Source organism: Emydura macquarii, unplaced genomic scaffold (genome assembly GCF_026122565.2).
Source record: "Emydura macquarii macquarii isolate MOO-44397 ecotype Brisbane River unplaced genomic scaffold, CSIRO-AGI_Emac_v2 contig_968, whole genome shotgun sequence".
Taxonomy (NCBI): Eukaryota; Metazoa; Chordata; order Testudines; family Chelidae; genus Emydura; species Emydura macquarii.
The window spans coordinates 17,200,662-17,220,696 of NW_027131105.1; the positions used below are offsets into that span (position 1 = coordinate 17,200,662).

The window sequence follows — 20,035 nt, forward strand, 5'->3', positions numbered from 1 at the left end:
AGGAGTGGGCTAGACTGTTAATGTTGATTTTCAATAAGTGTTGGAACACAGAAGTTCCAGAAGAAAGCTAATGTTATGCCAGTATTTAAAAAGGGTAAACTGAATGATCTGGGTAATAATAGGCTTGTCAGTCTGAAATAGATTTTGGGCAAGATAATGGAGCAGCTGGTCCACAAATTCTATTATTAAAGGATGATAATATAACTAATGCCAATCAACTGACTTTATGGAAAATAGATCCCTGTCTAACTTGGTATACTTTTTATGAGGTTGCAAATTTGGTTGATAAATAGTAATAGTCTTGATGTAATATACTTCTGTAAGGAGTAGCACTTTGGTACCACATGATATCTTGACTGAAAAACTAAAGGATATAAAATTAACATGACACATTAAATGGATTAAAATCTGGCTAATTTATAGGTCTCACAATGTATCTGTAAACATGGGATCATAAAGCAGGGGTCCCCCAAGGATCGGTTCATGGCCCTACCCTAACATTTTTATCAGTGATTTGGAAACAACAAAATTATAACTGAAAGCTGCAGATGACCAAAAAGTTGGGGGTGTGGGTAAATGAAGACTGGTCACTGATTCACAATACTCTGGATCATTTACTAAACTGAGCACAAGCAAACAATGTGTTTTTAATACAGTAAATGTATAAGTATAGGAACAAAATGTAGGTTATCCTTGTTGGATGGGGGATTCTATTCTGGGAAGCAGTGACTTTGAAAAAGATTTGGGGATCGTGGTGGGTAGTCAGCTGAACATGAGCTTTTAGTGTGACTTTGGCCAAAAGAGCTAATGTGATTCTGAGTTCATAAATGCGAATCTCAAGTGGGAGTAGAGGTTATTTTACCTCTGTATTTGGCACTGGTGCAGCCACTGGTGTGCTATACTGTAGCCAGTTTTGGGACCCACAATTCAAGAAGAATGTTGGTAAATTGCGGAATGTTCAAAGAAGAGCCACAAGAATGATTAAAGGATAAGACCTGCTTTATAGAGATAGACTTGGAGCTCAATCTGTTTATCTTAACAAAGAGAAGGTTAAGGGGGTGCCTTGATCGCAGTCTAAGTACCTACATAGGGAACAAATAGCTTATAATGGGCTCTGCAGTTTGGCAGAGAGAGGTATAACATGATCCAAAGGCTGCAAGTTGAAGCTAGACAAATTCAAATGGAAAATAAGGCATATATTTTTAACAGTCAGCGCTATTAAGCATTGGAATAAATTACCAAAGGTTATGGTGGATTCTCAAGCACACCATTTCTAGAAAAATATCCAATCTTGATTTAAAGATATGCTCTAGGAATAATTTTAGGAAAGTTCTGTAACCTGTGTTACATAGGTCAGATTAGATGATCACAGTTATCCTTTCTGGCCTTGGAATCTATTAATCTAAGTATAAATCCACTGATGTAGTTTAATATTGTATTAAATGAATAGAATGCTCTTAAATTGATTTATGGAATGTATTTTAATCACTTATTTCATTTGTTTTCATATGTCCAAATATCCAACTGGATTGTCTCTTCGAAGGCCTGATCTACAATTGAGAGTTTTTTGTTGACCAAAATCAGCTTTGGTCGACAAGAGGTTGTGTACACACTGCAATTAACCCCTGCCGATGCAACTGCTCTGTTTTTTCAACAAAATAAAACCACCTCGACCAGAAGTGCAGGGCTTTTGTTGGCTTAGTTAGAGCAACGCAGTGTCAATGTAGACACTGTGTCCCCTTACATAAGCTGTGGAGCTGTCCTTGTCAATGTCATCACTCCACTGGAAATTGACAAGAAAACCCCTGGGATAGCTGAGCAGCTGGACCCCTTCTCTGGGCCAGGAGCAGGATGAGAAGCCCGGGCTACTGGAAGCCCGGGCGGCTGGCTCCTGCTCCCGGCCAGAAACTGGGTGAGAAGCCCAGTTACTTCTCTACCAGCCCCTGCAGGCAACTGTGTCCGCCTTGTCAATTTCACGTCTGTGCTGTGAAATTGACAAGGATGCCTGGTTCCCACAGAGTGGTAGAGGAGAGAAGCCCCAGGCGGCTTTACCTGGCTCCTGGCAGGAATGGAGGAGGGGGAAGGGAGCTGGGAGACTGGGCTCTCAACTCCCCACACTGCCCCTCTTAGGTTGGTGGAAGTGCTTTGGTGAAGACTTACTTCACCAGTCCAAGGAATGCAGTGTGGACATCAGCCATTGCTGTAATTCAACCTATGTTAGGTCAACCTATTTTTCAAGTGTAGACAAGACCTAAATGCTTTTTTCCCTTCCTGCTAACTGAAGGAATAAACCCAAGAGGGCAAGGGCAGACTCATACCTAGTGCACTCACAAACACTTCACAGAGGAAGGAACATACACTGATACTACTATGTATGGCGCAAGACCTATGAAAAAAGGAAATTGCTTGCAAGTCTCCTTGTGCTCCGCTGACAGGCTTGGAGTCTTCCACACAGAGAGCTTAGAGCAGAATGTCATTGATTCATATTCATGACAAAAGACTCCTTTTAAGTACTGAATTTTGCAAACCACTGAATAATAGGAACAAGATCTTTGAACTGCAGTGCAGGTTCAAGCATACTGTATGGTAGTGTTATCTCTCATGCCCAAATATAATATTGAAAATGAATGTGTCATGGTTAAAAATAAGATTGTCACGGAGGTCACAGATTCTGTGACTTCCAGAGACCTCTGTGACATTTTCTGCTTCAGCCCTGGGGTGGCGGCGCCACAGCTGTCAGTCAGCCACCATGGGTGGTGGAGGGGCCAGGAGCTCCAAGCCGCTGCAGGCAGCAGGATCTGGAGCGGGCCCTGCACACACACAGCTCCTAGCTGCTGTGGGGGACCCCATAGCTCCAAGCTGCTGTGGGATGGGGGGTGACCCGGAGCTCCTAGCTGCCACGTGTGTTTGTGTGTGGGGAGGCCCACAGCTCCCTGACACCATGGGTGATGGGGGTACCCAGAGCTCCCTGCTGATGTGGGGGCCCTCTGCAACTCCAAGCCACCAGCCCTGCAGGGCAGTTGGGGGCCCACAGACCTGGAGCTCTGGTCAGCGGTGGGCCCTGAGCTGTCAGCCACAGCTGTGGCTAGTGCTGGACCTCCCCCCAATGCATGGGCCAGGGTTCGGGCTCTCATCTCCCAGTCAGACCCATTTTGTCACGGTTATTTTTAGTAAAAGTCAGGGCCAGGTCACTGGCTTCTGTGAATTTTTGTTTATTGCATGTGACCTGGCCCTGACTTTTACTAATAACTGTGACAATTTTAACCTTCACCATGGTAAATTACCAGGTTGAAAGAGACCATAGAGCAAACAAATGAGAATCTACTGTAAATTATTCCTAGCAGGGGTTTAGGTAGTAACGTGCAGATGTATTTGCTGGCCATTTTCCTCCACCTTACCCATACATGCCTACTGCTCACATCGTATTTGGCTTTCCCACAGTAGATGTATTATTCAATATATAATCACAACCCTATTACTGTGGTTAGCTGGAGAGTGTTGCTATTCCTTGCTAAAATGTGTGGGGAATCAAACAGAGTTGTTACCATGGTAGATAGAGCTATGTACTTCAGTATGGTAATTGTTGATAAACATCAACTTTTTAACCGTGACCACTGTGTGTATCCATAGAGTACACTTGTTTTGTGTAGTTAATGCTATATGTGCATTCTTCAAACACACATCAAGACTAGTAATAGGAAACATTCAGGAAGCCTAAACCCCATTGTAATAAACAGGAAAAAAAATCAAATTGACTAAACTATAATAGCATGAAGGTGGATTAAAATACTTAAATTGTAGTCCGTTCAGTCAGAATAGGCAGCTGCCCAAAGCCTAGCTTTAGGTTTGCATTTAAAGTATTTTACTGATATAGAAATAAAAAGGCTGATCAGTGACAATCTGTCAGGGCTACAGGTGTATGTATGGCTCTCCCTGAAGGAGTCCCCTTTGATTCTAGCCAGCCATGGGCTATAAACCTGAGCTTGTATTCAGTTTTGGGTTAATTTGGGCTTCATTTCAAACAAATCCATTATCCATTCCAGTGATTCTTTTGGGGGGGAATTTATGGTTTTATTGTAAACTGTTACCTGAAAGTGGGGAAATCTGGTGGCTTTGCATGGAAATACTAGGTGCATGAACATTTGAATCAAAACATTTGCAAACGTTGTCAAGCTCACCTTCTGTAAATAAAAATGGATGAGTTAAGCACAGTTTCCATGTGGATGCTCTAACAAGCAGTCATTCAAAGAGTTAGAATGTGGATGCATGTGACTTATTCTCAGTAGCACTATTTTGTCCATGAAAATCAATGGCATCACCAAGGAAGACTGTAATTGGACTTGCAGGAAGAGACGGTCCATAGGCCAAAAACAACTGATATTACTTATCAGTATGTACTTAACGTTCATTTCTGTAGCCTCTGAGCACCATAAACTTAAGATGTGTAGTCTTTCTTTGCTGTTACAAAACTAGCTGTTGGGATCATTCAACTAGATTCAGGAGTCTGACCTTGCAGTGAGTTAGTTATTTAAACCTTTCCAAGTGGAGATACTGAAAAGTTGCCAAGAAGGGTGATCTGATACAGGATTTGAACCCTGATCCAGGTTTAGTACATCGATAACATACATTTCTATGTCACCTTCCACCTAAAGATCTCGGATCTACTTGGAAACAATTGAATAAATATCAGCATTGTTGTGAAACAGGCAAGTATCCCCTTGGTTGAGATGACGACACTCAGAGGTTGTGACTTCCCTGATGTCACAGCAAGTCTGTGCTGTAACTGAGATAGAACTCATCTTGCCAGACTACTAATTTGTGCTGTAATTATTAGACAATATTGCCTCTCCACATTCCTTGAAAAAATTTTGTGCAAAAATAATTCTCTCCACTTCATGATCTACTCCATGTATAGACTTCTGAAAGGTATCTGTGTTGTGCTGCACTTTCCTGACTTAAACTACTTTTTGCATGCAGCGTCAGTGGGAAGGATTCCTTCTTAGTAAACTGGAAGGACAAGTCAATGTAAACAGTCCAACCCAAAATTAAGATCTCGTGTGTGAAAATAATTTTTAAAATATTTTTTAGAGTAGACCTACAGTATTTTAAATGATGCATTCCATCCCCACAAGAAGCAGACAAGCTTCCTGCTTGGTTTATTTGGGAAAATTTCAGTCAAGAGAGAACATTTCTTTCTTAGAGGGAGTGGCTGAGGGATCTAAAATGGGGCATAAATAGCACTTTCACATTCAGAAGTCAGTAAAGCAGCATATGCTAGACTTCTATAGGAGCCATCAGTTTTCCAGCAAGTCTTGTTTACTTTTTGTCAACAGAATTTGTCTTGGATTTTTACATCATGTCAGAAGAAACGCAGACACTTTGACAAGCAGCAAAACCACCTACAGTCGCTTTTCAAATGTCAGCTGTTTGTGTCTGTCACGGAAGAACTTTAAGGTCCCTATCAATGGTCGTAGGAGAACTAACCCTCATTTGGTAGATACAAAATACTTCCTTTGTATGTCTAGCAAGAGAGCACTTTAGGTGCATCTTTTAAAGCTAATTCATAAAAACAGGACCAGCTTAAGTACTGGAGTGTAAGATAAATCAGTAATTTGGATCTGTAGCAGATGTCTTTTTGTTCCATGGCTGATTGAGTTTCTGGTTCTCATTCAATCCTCTAAGCTGTTTAACATTGAAGTGATATGGTTCAATTTATCTTACTAAAGCCATGTATCAAAGTTTTTGCACATTTTATATCGACTATGGTGAAGTTTTGTGATTCTGCTGAGTTGTGTGAAAACTACTCTTGGTCTGAAATGTCTTCTGTTATCCCCATAGGTAAATCTGCTATTGAGTTCTGAAAGATCTAATAGTGAATGTTGGACTTATTTCACTGGGGAGGATTTTATTATTCCATGCCTGGATAGTTCTACTTTAAAAAAAAAAAAAATCACTTTGTAAATGTGTTGCTTTCCAAAGTGAAAGAATAACAGCACTGGTTAGCACCAACACACATTATGCATAGTTTAATGTGATTCTACGTAAGTTCTTCCCTGACAGATACAGAGAGCTGTCATTTGAAAAGCAATTGACAGACAGTAAAACCACCACTGAAGTATTTGCATTTCTTCTGGACATGATGCAAAATATGCGAGACAGACACATTTGGTTGATGAAAAGTAAACACGACCTGTTACTGATGGCTCCTCTAAAAGTCTTGCTTACATTGTTTTGCTTACTTTTGAATCTAAAAAACAGCTATTCATGCCCCACTTTAAATCCCTCAGCCTCACTAAGAAAGCAATTTCCACAAGTTATATTGGCAGACTATAAAAGTCTGCCAGTGCAACTCGCTTTGACTTTTTCTGATTCTCGTATTCCAGTCCTGGGTATCTTTTTAGAACTGAAGCAGCTAATTCATTCCAAATCATGTATTGCCATTATCACAGAGCAGATTCATCTAGGAATTAAAATGAGATTCCATCTCCCTGCTTTCATGAACCGTGCATTTGAGTATTTAACCAGTCCCAAATTCTGATTCTTTTTTTGGTATGTAGCCTTTTGTCTTCCCTTGGGAAGTGCAGTGAAATGTTATTTCCACTGTTTGTGGTTCATTTGTTCCTGACATTTGAGTCAGCTTTGACACATTGAAAGTGGCAGCGTTGCCTGGCAGAAAGGCAAGGAGGATAAGAGCAGTTTTTCTCTTTGTATTTCTGAAAAGGGATCACCAGAATTCCTGGCATGGCCCAAGGATGCTGCCTTACTCCAAAGCCTGGAGATTCTGGAGTTTGTATCGTGATCCAGAGGAAAGGAAATGTTAATGGCAAAAGGAAACAATGGGAGCCCAGCAGATTGCAGCTGCAGAACTTGAGATGCTTGTGAGGAACTGATAGTCTGTTCAGGCAAACTTGTAGGTAGAAAGACTGTGAAAAGGGAATAGGAAATACAGATTCTACTGTGTGTGTGTGGTGGGGGGGCGGCGGTAGCGACAGATCTGAAGAGGGGTGAACTGAATTTTATCTGCTCACTTTGGATTGTGTGCCTTTTGTTTGCTGTCTCAAAGCAGATTTTTCTGATCAGTACTGTACTGATATCTGCTTGTGAGCCAGAGGGGAATTGCTCTGATATTCATTTTGAGTCTTGTCGTAGCAAATAAGGCCTCTGCATCTACTGCAGCAGAGATCAGAAGGCCTCTAAGCTACTAGTGATCAGCTCTGACTTCAGAGTGCTAAGTCTGCTCATGCCTAATGGAGATCTTGCTATCACTCAATGGGGAGACCATTTTTCCTAGATTTTTATTTATCCTATTTTTGTTTTTTCTTTTTATTGACCTATATATGAAAAGGCATCTTAGAGCAGACGGTTTTCCCCCAAGAACTTTCTTATGCATCCAGTCCTCCTCTGATGTCTGAGTTTTTAAATCTGTTCAGACAACCTTCTCACTGGTTGATGTGGAGATGCTTTTGATCTCACTGTGATTTCTGTTGTGTAGGGAGGGTTTTGGAACACTTCTCACCTGTACGTCTAGAATGCTTTATAGAGGTAGGTAAACCTTGCAGTTATACAGAAGGGGAAACTGAGTTGCAGAAGTCAAGTGACTTGCCTGGTTTAGTCCTTGCCAGAGCTGGGATTAGAACCTAGTTCTCCTGCCTTTCTGACCCTGCCTGGGAACTATTACTAGACCATACCAATTCGTGTCTGCAGAGATGTTCCTGTCAGATGCCCTGTGCAATAAAGAATGAAACTTGGAACACACTTTGTATAGGTGGAACTATTTCTAAATAAAATGATCTGTAATATCTTACTGTGAGCTGGATTTTTTTTTCATTTTATTTATATTTTCAAAAGAGTTGGCAGCAAAAGTTCTGATGAAAAGACTAGTTACACAAATAGCTTCAGAGAGAAGGAAAGAACAGAGCCACTTTTGAAAAGAAGTGCTGTAACTGGCTTGGCTGTCAACATTGGTTGGTTTTGAGGGAGGATGGGGAGAGGAAGTTGTGGTGTTTATTCTGTGACTAGCTTTAAAGAAGTGTGAATGTTACAAACGTCCACTGCCAGGGTATGTAGTCAAACCTGTATGTACAGTTGCTCAAAGAAGTAGTGAACCTACGCTGCAGCCTTGCAAGATTCCTCTAGGGTAAATATTTCTGATGGACAAGTATAAAATATCACTAATTTTCAAATCAATTATTATGGTAAAAAGTGAGCAAGCAGCTTTATGCCAGGCTGAACTTTTTCCTTGTCTAGTTTGCAAGGCTAATGCACATGCACTGAATGCATCAGAAATGTTTACAGTATTAATAAGGGTTTGTTCCCATCTTAAGTCTTGTAAAATGTTGAAGATTCAATTTTTTGGTATTTAGGGATCTTCATAAAAATCCCAGTGATGCTGCAATGTGAAGGTAACTATAGTCCCAGTACTGCTGTTGATGCTAGCAAGGGGGTCCTTACTAACATCTCAGGGGTTAAGGGGAACTCTGTATGGCTGGACCAGTCCTTTTCAAAAAACAAAACAAAACTGCAACTGAAGGAACCAGTAACTTGCTCAAGGTACAATATCATGTGGCTACTTGTTCTAGAAGCAAAGGCTGTGTCCTCTTGCAATGCTTTAAATCTTTAAGTAATACTGCCTAGTCACCAAGTATAGACCTTGAAATAATACCTTTCTGACTTCAGTCTTGCTTCCCCACTTCGATTTTGACCTGATTTTCATCACCAGTATCTTAACGGCTAGTGACTAATAGTTGCATATCATTGCATGGTGACTAGAATGGGTCAAGTATTGGTTTCTGTTTCTAGCTGTGGTCTCTAGATAGTGGCCTCTAAAATCAGGTGGCTATTAAATGGATAAATAAAACAATATGTTCAGGCCTTTAAAATGTCTCTGGTATTTACTGAATGGGTAAAAAACACTGCATGTAAGGGTCTGTCTGCACTTTGAGCTGGGGTGTGGTTCCCATCTTGAGGAGACATATCATGCTGGCTGTGACTGAGTGTAGCCGCTGCAGCTGTTTGGATGGATGGGCTAGCCACCCCAAGTATGTGCCTTGCGTCTTGGATGGGCATGTACTTGGGACAACTAGCCCATCCTGCAGCTTGCACTTTCATGGCTACATCCTATTTTTAGTGCACTAGCTCAATGAGAGCTTAGCATAACCATGTCTATCCTTGAGCTGGGAATCACAACCCCAGCTTGAAATGTAGACATACTCTTAGCGCACACACTCTAAGGACCAGTTAACTCTTCAGTGCACTAGCATTGGACCAGTGATCAGAAAAACAACTTTGATCAATGGTATTTATATAAGAACAGCCATACTGGATCAGACTAATGGTCCATATAGCCCAGTATCTTGTCTTCTGGCACTGGCCACTGCCAGAAGCCTCAGAGGGAATGAACAAAACGGGGCAATTATCAAGTGATCCATTCCCTGTTATCCACTTCCAGCTTCTGGCATTCAGAGGTTTAGGGACACCTAGAGCATGGGGTTACTTCAGACGTTCCCTGGCAATGAATTCCACAGGTTGACAGTGCATTGCATGAAGACGTACTTTCTTATGTTGTTTTTAAATCATCTATTAATTTCATAGGTTGACCCCTGGTTCTTGTGTTACGTGATGGGGTAAATAACACTTTTTCCACACCACTCATGAGTGTCTAGAGCTCTGTCAGATCCACTCTTAGTTGTCTCTTTTCTAGGCTGAATAGTCCCAGTCTTTTTGATCTCTCCTCCTATGGAAGCTGTTGCATACTCCTTAAACGTTTTTGTTGCCCTTCTCTGTATTTTTCCAGTTCTGAGTTATCTTTTTTGAGATGGGGTGAATGTAATTGCATGCAGTATTCAAGGTGTGGATGTACTATGGATTGATACAGTGCCGTTATGATATTTTCTGTCTTATTATACCTTTCCTAGTGGTTGCTAACATTCAGTAAGCTTTTTTGACGGCCGGTGCACGTTGAACAGATATTTTCAGAGAACTATCCGTGATGATGATATTTGTGTTTAAGGTGTACTGTACACATCTAACCTAACGATAGAATTGCTATCCTCTACACCAGCAGCAAAATAATGTGTGGACAAAAGTACCTTTTATTCTAGAGTGTCAGAATGTACCATTTCTGAAATAGTACAAGCGGTAAGGTATCTTTCACTCCTTGTTAACTACTATGGCAAAAAAGATTACACAGCAACTAATATTCTTCTACTTGAGTAGTTTGTTATATGTAGCTTTTTCTTCTCATTTGTTTGCCCAGACTTTGAGCTTATTAGGGCTTATGGCTATGGATGGTGTATGTTGGTCAGCAGTATTAAACTAAAGTTATTGCCAGAAAATACTTATGCAGCTGTTTGGGGTTGGGTGAAGGTTGGGGTGGAAAAATTAGCTAGACTGAGGCACTTTTTGATGAGTCTCTGAACATGCTTCCCCATATAAATTAGAAGCATGTGAAGAATTAATGGTTACAAGAATAGGGCTGATGAATACATTTCCTGTGTACCAAAGCATAAAATGTTCTGCAGGTGAACCTTCCTAAATACCGTCTGTTAATAAGAGATGGTGGAGGGTTAATGAGAGGTGCTTTCTTTCTCTCCTCCCTCCACCCACCCACCCAAGAGCATGAGGATGGTAGTTAATACCATTCCAGATGACTTAAAGAATTGCCCTACCAAAACTATAAGTGTTCAGCAGATGTGTCCAAAGAAGATTAGGGGCAGGTCTCAGTAGATTTGAAATCTAGTCACATGAATGTAACAGGCCTGTGAGCATTCCAGGGCATAGATTGTCTGTTATGTTTTTATAGTGCCAAGCACATCACTGAAACTTAACATAACTTGATTTCTGGCTTCAGTAAAACCTGGTTATTATGCACCTCACTAGTTTATGATGACCATCATAATGGTCATCAGATGACCATCCCTCCCAACTATTTCAACAGCAGAGTGCTGAAATAAGATATTCTATTCCTGTGACATCAATACTTTCATACAATAAACTAGACTACTTGTATACTATAAAATATTCTTCTAATGTAACTGTTAAAGTACACATCAAATTAACAAAGTATATTTTGTGATTCCCTTGGCTTTTATAGTTTATTTGCTAACTTATAAAATGTCAGTACTTTCCCATTATAAGGATGAATAATTAACAAAGTGCATGAGATTTTGTGTATATTAGGTTCAATGGAAATGCTAAATATTTGCTTAATTACAGCATATTTTATTCCAGTGTCTCTTCAACTTTAACATTCCTCCCCTTGTTTTCAGATGGGAAAACCTGAGACAGAGGTTGACTTACCCCAGGTTTCTTAGGAAGACTGGCTGAACCAGTAACTTCAGTCTTCTGTTCCTTACTCTAATCACTAAGCAATATTCCTGCCAATTGTGTAACAGAGCTCTTTTGTGGTAAGAGGAGGCTATACGGTCGGTCCTGGGGCAGGTTTTGTTCAACATCTTCATCAATGATCTGGAGGACAGTGTAGATTGCACCCTCAGCAAGTTTGCAGATGACACTAAGCTGGGGGGAGTGGTAGATACCCTGGAAGGTAGGGATGGGATACAGAAGGACCTAAACAAACTGGAGGATTGGGCCAAAAGAAATCTAATGAGGTTCAACAAGGACAAGTGCAGTCCTGCACCTAGGACGGAAGAATCCCATGCACAGCTACAGACTGGGGACCGATGAGCTAGGCAGCAGTTCTGCAGAAAAGGACCTGAGGGTAATAGTGGATAAGAAGCTGGATATGAGTCAGCAGTGTGCCCTGGTTGCCAAGAAGGCTAATAGCATATTGGGCTGCATTAGTAGGAGCATTGCCAGCAGATTACGGGAAGTGATCATTCCCCTCTATTCGGCATTGATGAGGCCGCATTTGGAATATTGTGTCCAGTTTTGGGCCCCCCACTACAACAAGGATGTGGAGAAGTTAGAGAGTCCAGCAGAGGGCAACAAAAATGATTAGGGGGCTGGAGCACAAGACTTACGAGGAGGGGCTGAAGGAACTAGGCTTGTTCAGTCTACAAAAGAGAAGAATGAGGGGGGATTTGATAGCCGCCTTTAACTACCTGAAAGGGGGTTCCAGGGAGGATGGAGCTAGGCTGTTCTCAGTGGTGGCAGGTGACGGAACAAGGAGCAACGGTCTCAAGTTGCAGGTGGGGAGGTCTAGGTTGGACATTAGGAAAAAGTTTTTCACTAGGAGGGTGGTGAAGCACTGGAATGGGTTACCTAGGGAGGTGGTGGAATCTCCATCTTTAGAGGTTTTTAAGCTGCGGTTTGACAAAACCCTCGCTGGGATTATTTAGCTGAAGTTAGTGCTACTCTGAGCAGGGGGTTGGATTAGATGACCTCCTGAGGTCCCTTCCAACTCTGATTCTATGATATGCAGCACCTACCTGATTTTCTTACTATTTTGGATAATTTCAACAATAAGTTGTAGAATTTAACAATTCATTGTGAAGATTATGGGAAAATAGTCTGGCATGCTGAATGCTAATTTCTTCATATATTCTAATAGCTTTTATGTCCACTCCTGCCACAGTGTGGTTCAAACCCGCATGTGGTTTGAAAATCATCTTTATTTGGCCTTTGCTGTCAAGGAGGAGGCCCGTATGCACCAAGGAATCAGGAGAACTAATCCACAGTGGCTTGGGTAGTGAGCTCATACCATTCAATGCTGGGGTGCAACCCCCTAAGTAGCGGTCCCAGAGCAGTCCCTCTCCTGTCCTGCACCCAGCCCCACACACTTACTTGCTCCCCCGTTGCCTCTGCATCCAGACCTCCATTCTTCTCCCCTGCACCCATATCTGCACACACTCCCCTCTTGCTGCCTCTCAGCCAGCTCTGTTTTCTTTCCTCGACATTGCCCCACACCCAACCTCTCCCCTCTGCACCCAGCCCCATGGTCTCTGCGCCCCACGTCCAGCCCGAGCCCTTACCCAGAGAGGCAGTCAGTGGGGCTGAAGAGCACCATCTCCACCAGGGACCCGGTAGTTCAGAGTTGCAGGAAGAGGATTGAGTCTGGTGTTCCCAGAAGAACCAAAAGCCTAGATCCAATTTTCCCATCTTCCTGGGGACTAGAGGTTCTCAGTGCCCTGTCTCCCATTTCTTCCCTGGGAGCTGATGTTGCCTGGTGCCTATGGTGCCAGAAGTACTGCAAAGATGGGGGCCAAGCAGGTGTATGGAGTTGCAACATCACTCAAAGTTGGCCCGGCCACCGCTTCATCCTGACGGGGGGGGGGCAGGTGGGCCAAATGTCCAGCTCCAGGCAGGGGCTGGGCCCCTCCCTCATTGTACCCGATTCAATGCAACAAGATGCAAGATAGTGAAAGCAGAAACCGCAACTTAAATGGGAACAGACACAATGTAGCCACGCCTGAGATTTTTTTACCCTTTTCTAAATCTTCACAAAGATTCACCTAAACAGAGGAGGAGCGCTCATTGCTCTCACTACAGCCAATTTGTTACCTCATATCTGTGGTGTTCAGAGCTTGGAAAGGTTTTCTTTTTGCCCCTGTTCCTTTCATTTAATCTTTAATCCATTTTGGCAGCACTCCCTTTGTTTCTCTCATACTGAATAATCTCAGGTGTAGTGACAAAAGTTTGTGAAACCCAGATCGCTTTTGGCCCCTACTTCTCCGTTGTGTCTTACTTTGGTAATTTAAACATTAGAATCCCAGCAAGTCTTATCTTCCATGAATCTACATGAGGGATGGCACGTGTTTTACATGGAAGCTACATGTGTCCTCCGTTCAATATATTTCTTAATGATTTTTCCCTTTTACACCTCTTCCAGTAACTCTCACATTCTTTATGCATAGGTAGTAATATTTTTATGAATCCTTCTCCCACCCTGCTTGAATTTTCTCTCTCCCCCAGACCCTTTCCCCATTAATGTGACTCTCCAATCTCTTGCTTCCTTCAAGTTGTTCTGTAGTAGCACTGTGATCAAATACACCTGTTTTGCCAGGCATGTCGTCATTTTACTATTCAGTTGTTTGCACAGGTCAGGTCACTCTCTGTTATCCCCGTTGCCAGCTTCCTTTGAGTGTTCTCCAAACCACAACCCTTTAGAACATTACACCTGTTCCGGTTTCTCCCAGATCCTCTTTCTGAAAGGATTACCAGATTTCTACACACCCAAGGTTATGCTGCCTATATTACTTTGCTGCTTAATTCTGCTAAACAATGAACACTTTTGTCTTAATTCCTCTTATCAACTGAAGTTGTTTACCAGTGTTCCTATAATACTGTACTTTATCTTATGTGCCTGTGCCTTCATATTGCCTTTTCAGCCTTATTTGTTTAAGCTTTATGCTTTGGTACAGAATCCTTCTTGGGCTGGCTTTTTCTTATCTCCCTTTCATTTCCTAATATCTTCCCTCCCTGGAAGCAACTGAAATGCAGTGGACTATCTCCAGACAGGAGAACAGATAAGTGACTTCTTCACAAAATTGCTGCTCATGTCTGGTAGGGAACTTGTGCAGTGATTAAGTTTGTAGTAGTATTTGCCAATTTTAGAATGAACCTTTTTATATAGCATGTTAGAAGCAGAAATAACAATAGTGTCTTGGCTAATTGAGCGTGGATATTACACTCTTGAGGGCTCTATTAATACCTAGCAGTTCCAACATATGTGACACTATTTCTAAATATTCTGCAAAAATAAGGTAGAATCTTTGATTTATTTTCAACATGGAAAAAAAAGGAAATGATCTTTTCTCCCTCTCCCCCTTCATCCTATAGTTCTATAGTAGTCTTGCTCTTAGGCTATCTAGTTTAGAACCACCATAAGCTATTTTTCAGCTTTTGCTTGCAAGTGTTCATATTTTTGAGAGAGGAGAAATATATTGGAGTAAAACTTAGACCTGAATGCAGCGAATCTAACACAGCTAAATCCAAATTTGTTGGACCAAGAAATTTGCTTTCTTTTAATATAGTGATGTCACTGAACACTCTTTTAAAAGCAAAGTGAGCAAAGAATGAAGGAATGGAATGTAGATCTTCCTCCCTGCAGCAACATCTTGTGTTTTGGAACAATCATCACCAGTAATATTTGATCTGTTACAGAAAGAAAAAAAATTGCCTCTGATACCAGCAGTCTTTATGCTGATCAGATTGGACTGGGACAGGGTGTCTCCATTTGTACAAAAAACCAAACCCATCTATCTACAAGCTGAAGCTTTTTATTAAATCAGTCCCTATGAAGCTTTTTACGCATGGAAAATGCAAACAGGAAAAAAATTATGGTTTCTAGTGGAAATTAGGAAATGCGACATCCTTACCATCTAAGAAAGACCCTGATTCAAGAAGAGGAAAAGGCAAGCAACTGTCATGACATAAATCTCCAAATCCATCTTTAGGGGCTGTGGAAAATGGATTCTACAGTGTGAAGATGAAGGCTCTGCGCTTTCACTGAGTTTAATCCTAGGAGTCTGTGTGCCCACTGAGTTCTATGCCTTAGGATTGCTGGACAAAGTTTTAATTGGCAGAAACTTTACAGTTCTTATAAGTTATAGATTGACATTTGAAAAAAATTAATGGGAGTTGAACTTAAGTGGGGGGGAAAAATATTGAAGTTAGAAGGAGTACATGAAAACTATTTAGGAAAGACCATAGATTGGAATAGCAGGTCATGATTAATGTCTATTAGCCAGAACTGTGAGAGAAGCATAGAAAGTACATGCACATCAAATTTACAAAATTCCATTAGTTTCCTGACCAAAAATTAAAAGAAACAAAAACTTGCGGTTCAGGTTCTTCAGCTAAGATTCAAAGAAGGCCAGCGTAACAGTTAGGTGAACATATTGACTTTTTTATCTAAAAAATTACAGAATTTGTCTGTGGAAAAAATGTATAGTATAGTACGCAAAACATGAAGTGTAAGACAGCTAGTGACTGAAAAGTCCAATGGCAGGAATGTATCACACTTAGGGCCTAATTTTCCACTCTTGAACACTGGTTTTATGCCAATGTAATTACAGTACTTTTAAGTTATGATCTTTTTGAAAACTTTTTCATCTATCTTCCCTAAATCCTTTTATTCTTGAATTGTTCATATTTATTCTCATAATTTTTTTCGTTTTCTGTCATCCAACTTCAGTGATCCTGGTTATTCTTTTCTTAATTGCCTTGTTAGCAATGTGAATCTGAGATGCAATAAAACAGTGAAGTAACCTAATTGTACTGCAAGTGCTGTCTTTGCAGCCTTCTACTGAGTGCTCATGTATTGGTAGAGGTTGCATATTTTTCCCCTCTAATTCTAATGCTTATGGAAAAGTGCAGAGTGGAAAGCACTGGCTATTGAAGGCATTAGCCAGAGAATAGGTATAGCAAAGGCCACAGTAGTGCAGGTTTCCCACACTGCCATGCCATGCTGCCATGGTGGGGTAGCCAGGGCCTGAGTCTGAGCCCTGCCACTCTGGACTCAAGCCCTTGAGTTTTGGCTTCAGCCCCAGGCCCCAGTAAGTCTAACACTGGCCCTGGTGACCCTGACCCACAGTTTGAGAACGTCTGACTTACATCTCCGAAGAGCTTTAGGTTTAGTAACAGCCTTTGGTAGTTACTGGTCAGAGTTGGGTTTGAACTAGTGACCTAGAAATGAAGGGCTAAATTTTTCAGAAGAGCTCAGATTTGATTTAGACCCCAAAATAAAGTGGCCAGATTTTCAAAAGTGCTTTGCGCCCAGTCACTCCTGTTCATCTATAGGTCACTGGTTAAAATCCAGCCCAGATGGGTAGCTACTACATAATCCTAAAGCTCTTTGGTGACCTACATGAATTGTTGAGCATTTTATTTATTGGTCAGGTTCCTAATGTACAAGTAACCATATACAAAATACTCCACCACAATAAATCTCTTCTTGGTAGTCTTGGAAAAGAGACCAAGGACTGAATAGGCCCTAGAGACTGAATTATCTATTCTCCAGTAAAGGCAACCATTTCCAGGGCAGGTGTTGCCGGGCCACATAGGGGTACTCGCATCATTGTTTTCCAAGGGAGCTGCTGCATGCTTTTCACTTCTGAAAACCTGGATGCTTCATTTAGGGGTCTAGATGGAATCTGAGCTCTCTTGAAAAATCTGCTCAGAAAAGCACTACCAGTTCTCTGAATCACTCAGTCCTCTCTGCAGTGCTGTTTCGCTAGCAAACATGCATCATGATGTTAGGCTTGTCATTCCCTTTCACCTGAAAATGCTAAACAGATGGTCAATATACTCTCTCAGTTATTCAGGTGTTTTGAAATATACTATCCTTTCTTTAGAAAAGAAAAACAAGGCAGCGTTGGCGTGCTTGATATGTGGCAAGTTCTGCTGCGGCTGGACCTAAACTCTTTAAAATCTCTTGTATCCAATCCATAGGGCTGCTGTTAAGGCTCCATTAGCAAGTCTTTGTAAAGAGGGCTCAAGCTCAATAGTTTAGTGTTTTTGTAGTTTGTATTCTTCCATCACTGGAAAAGGGGTTGGAGGGGGAGAATGTAATTGCTGTAGTGAACTTGGAGATATCTGTTGTGATTCATGGCAAAGCATTACCATTGGACTTAACAAAGTATCAGTTCAGCCAAGGACAGGCACACAAGCTTAATTGATAAATGAGCTGGAAAGTGTTCTTATTTCAAAGGTGCTTACAGTTCCCATTTAATGACAGGTGAGCCCAAAATAAACACAGAGCAAAGCTGGTTAACCTGTATTCAGAACATTTTAAAAATAAATAGAAGGGGGAAGAAAATGAGAGCAGACCAGTCTGTTCTTGCAGACACTAGCCTGAAATCCAGCTATACTGTGTGTGCATACCAATGACCATAAACTCTGAGCAATAGAGCACAGTCCTTCACATGAACTTCACAATTAATCCTGTAAGACTTGGTTTAAACTTCAGTTTATAATGGTATCTCTGTGGCTGCTTTGAACCAGTTTTTGAAAGTTCAACCTGTTCCTGGTGCACTTGATCTATCTTTTAAATTTAGTTTTGGACCATGCTAATTTTATATTTTTTCCATATGTATACATGTCTCTTTTCTGTCTAAAAGCTAGACTTCATGTCCAATTTCTTTTGCAGCTTCTGTTCAATGGAGGGGCTCATACCAGTCAGTCATGCTTAAGGACAAGTGATGGAGGCAAGTACTAACTGTTTTTTACACTTCTGGGCTATTTTTTGCCAACTGCACAATTTGAAAAGCTTTACTTCCCAAAGCTATTATGAAATAACTATCCAATTGAAGGGTATGTTTGAATGCATTTTGAGATGTAATAAGGAAGGTGTTGTGAAGTGCTCAGTCAAGTCTTTCGCAGTGTATATGGAGTTATTACAAAATTAACTTGATGTATTGCCACCCTTCTCGAATTAACCAGAATTACAGACAATTACAGAATTGTGATATATACTGAAAAGGTCTTTACTTGATTTCCTCCCTTGAAGGGACAATGTGAAGGTTGTTATAGGTGAAAAATTGGACATACTTTAGATAACATCTACATTGTAGATCGTGCCTGAAGTGTTATGGATAGAACTGAGTGATAACAGCAAAAAACACGTGTGAATATTCATGCAAATAAAATGCAGTGGTTAATCGTGCTGGTATTCAGTGTCTTTCATTTGTGAACATTTGTGAGAACAAATTTCTTTATTTGTTCATGGAAAGTGAAGGATAACCGCCCTGGAAATGCATACCTTAACCATTTTGAAAAGGCCTTTTGCCCCACAGTAAGTTCATTAAACAAATATAAAGGTAAGCAGAAAACTGGCAAATAGGAAAAGGGACTCCCTTAGGTTTGCTACTAAGGGACCAGGAATAAGACAATGCAATTTAGTAATCAGTCATAAAATGCACATAGAGAATACTTAGGGACTAGTTTGCAGCCAGACAGACTTTGTGCAAACAAGTTTTATTCATCAAACTATTTTCAAATAAAAAAAAGTTAAAATCATCTGTTCGTGGTTAGTTTGTAAACCGAAAAAGGGCTGCTTTAGTCTAATCATTTTCACCAAATTCATGTGGCTCTAGTTACTGCTGTTAGATTTGTTGATCAGTTAAAACAATGGTAAGCTTATTAAACGTGCTATGGCAGGAGAAGATACAGGTATTGTTTAGTGAATAAATTGGCCATCTTGTTTGCAGTTCAATAAAGACTGCCTGAAAAATGAATATTCTGGGAATTTTTGAAGTAAATATGGAAGTATGGATCATATGTCAAGTTATACATTTAGTATGCTAAACAGTTTTGGGGGTTCTCTTGTTAACCAGTTAGGTTTGTTTATTGAACCATTTTGCCTGTTGAATGAAATGGAAAATATATTCTAGTTTTGTGTGTTGTCCGTCCTTCCCTTCCTTTCCCCACCCCAAAAAAAAAAAAAAAAATTCAGCCTGAATGGAGACTGAGATTTGGACTGTCTGGACACACAATTATATTAGTCAAAGTAAAAACAATACATGACTATGTATGAAATGAAAAACACCAACCTCTTTAAAGTCCAAGGAGGATACTAGTCATGAAGACATAGAAGGTCATTTGACAAGGGATGTGTTAAGCGGTTAAAACTAAGCTATTGGGAGCTGGGGCTCCTAAGTTTCATTCCTAGCTCTGTTACTGAATTGCTGTACGAGCCTGGGCAAGTCATTAACCTTTCTGTGCCTCAGTCTATCATTCTGTGTAAAATGGGGTTATTGACTTGCCCCCAGTCTTGAGGCTTAATGCTTGTAATGTGCTTTGGTCTGAAATCTTCATCTGAAAGGCACTACATGAGAAAGTATTGTTTCCTGTTAAATATTGTAGTTCATTTTGCCTCCATGTGCGAAGGCATCCAAGAGAAGGGAGCTTGATGCAGCTCATTTGGTTGATCTTGCTGTGCTGCCTGCTAAAATGATACCTTAGAATGTCAATGTAACCCATTGTGTTAGGTCTAAGGTGCACAAAACTGAGGGAGATCTTGGATCATAATCCCTTCTCAGTACATCATGCTCCTGCAGCTATGTTAAGATTAAAATGAATGTTCTAATAAATCTTAAATATATGTTGCATTTTTAATAAGATCATGGGTTTTTCA

The 20,035-nt window shown here is 40.8% G+C and overlaps 1 protein-coding gene across 1 annotated transcript in view; it reads left to right on the forward strand.

Moving 5' to 3' along the window:
* Positions 1-20,035, forward strand: part of TMCC1 (transmembrane and coiled-coil domain family 1) — a 182,354-nt gene that overhangs the window by 10,867 nt on the left and 151,452 nt on the right. Inside the window, exon 2 of the mRNA XM_067544351.1 lies at positions 18,050-18,107. The gene's annotated coding sequence lies outside the window, so the exon portion shown is untranslated. The remainder of the gene's footprint in view (positions 1-18,049; positions 18,108-20,035) is intronic.